This window comes from Acanthamoeba castellanii, assembly GCF_000313135.1.
Source record: "Acanthamoeba castellanii str. Neff unplaced genomic scaffold scf7180000084756, whole genome shotgun sequence".
Classification (NCBI taxonomy): domain Eukaryota; phylum Discosea; order Longamoebia; family Acanthamoebidae; genus Acanthamoeba; species Acanthamoeba castellanii.
The window spans coordinates 1,704-3,570 of NW_004457498.1; the positions used below are offsets into that span (position 1 = coordinate 1,704).

At 57.5% G+C, this 1,867-nt stretch overlaps 1 pseudogene; it reads left to right on the top strand.

The window, feature by feature from the left end:
- Positions 1–1,823, top strand: part of ACA1_392700 — a 1,933-nt pseudogene extending 110 nt beyond the window's left edge.
- Positions 1,824–1,867: the final 44 nt, after the last annotated feature.

Consider the following 1,867-nt stretch of genomic DNA (forward strand, 5'->3'; position numbering starts at 1 on the left):
CGTGCTGGCGCGAGCAGGCACGGTAGCAAGATTGCGACGGGCGGCAACGAAACCAAGCGGGGCGAAATGAGAGGCGTACTGATGGAGCATGCGAGGCACCGCAAATGGAAGGACGATTTGGACACCGATACGCTTCATGCAAAGGTTTCGAACCCCAAGAAACCTCCCGCCTTCCTTCGTGACGAAGGCGACGATCAATCGAACAGTACGTCCCGCATTCTCCTCGCCAGCGTTGTTGCTCATCTCCCTTCTTCTTTTCGCAGTGTACTTCCATCTGTTTTTGTTGGAGTACTTCTGGCAGCTGAGCGCGTTCGACCACGGCCGCTTCCGCACGGTCCTCCTTCACCTCATGACCACTGGCGTGCGTGTCGCCCTTCTCTTTTCCTTTTCCTCTTCCTTTTCTCTTCTTCTTTTTCTTTCTGTGTGCCACGTCACGTCGGTCCTTTTTTGTCGTCGCATTCCGTTCCGCACGGCGCGTCGGCTATTTCGAAGAAGGGTGGAGTTCTCTCATAGAGGACGAAGCCACACCCGCTTTTCTCTCCGTCTCGCTTTGTTGTTGTGTGTGTCTGCAGTACTACCCGTTCTGTGGCTCTGTGCCGGCGGCAGCGGGAAGCCATCACTTTCCTTCATCGCGTCTTTTACATCGAGTGTTATAACACTGCGAGAAGAGCGACAGCGCTAACTCACATTACGCCCTGCACACTCGACGTGGCCCACCGCGATGCAACGCACCACGCGCAAACAGATATTCGACATGTCGTACGACCACTTCCAGGCCCTTCTGTTGGACAAGAACGCTACCTCGGCCGCTGCCAAGGCCATGCCGCCTGGCCTGCACTCGCTCCTGCGCAACATCCTCAAGGAGTACAAGACCAACGGTGCCGATCGGCTGACCTACCTCCTTGGCTCCAGCGCTGCTACGCAGAACACCGCGGCGGCCGGACCTTTGCGCGTCTCGCGATCGTCCAAGGCGGCCGCCACCGCAGCGGCCATCGGCCTCGCCGATCCCTCCATGTTCATGCGCGACAGCAAGGACGCCGGCGATCACAAGCTTCTGCCGCGCTCGCGCTTTGCGCTGCGGGCGTCGTCGCGTGCCGCGCTCCCGCGACTGCCGCGCCACTTCTCGTCGCCGTGCCTGCCGATGCAAATCCTGTGCCCCAACCCTTCGTCGTCGGCCCTGCCGCCGCTGGCTCTCCCCTACTCGTCGCCCTACCTCCCGTTCACAAATTCCCGCTATGCCGAAGAGTTCGTCGAAGACAGCACCCTGGGCAATGGTGGATTTGGCACGGTATTCAAGGTATGTATGCGCCACACTCTGGCTAGCACCGAGCGCCGTTTCCATGCGCTTTTTTCTCACTCTCCTTCCTGAACGCGCAGGCTCACCGGCTATTGGATGGTCGGGTGTACGCCATCAAGAAGATCCACTTTCGTGTCTCACAGCGGTACTTGTTTGCCCGCTTTTTTTTTTTTTTTTGTAGCGCCGAACAGCGTCGATCCTTCGCTTTTCTAGGAACTCATCACCTTTATTGTCCGGCTTCGTCGTCGTCTTCTTCTTCAGTTCGACGCGCAAGCTCGAAAAGGTGGTGAGAGAAGTGCAAGCGCTGGCCTCTCTCGACCATGTAAATGTTTGTAGATATTATAATGCCGTACGTCGCCTCTCTTCCCGTCAACATGCGATTGCCACATCCGACTCACCGGCCGGGTCACTTCAGTGGATTGAGCCCATTCAGGCGCACGATCTGGAGGAAATGCTGCGCAAAGCCGAGAACTCGTACGAGGCGAGCGAGGAGTCGACTCTCAGGTACGCTCGCCTCATGCTTTGATCATCGTCCAAGGCATCTTCTAAAGTTTGTGTGCGAGCAGCGTC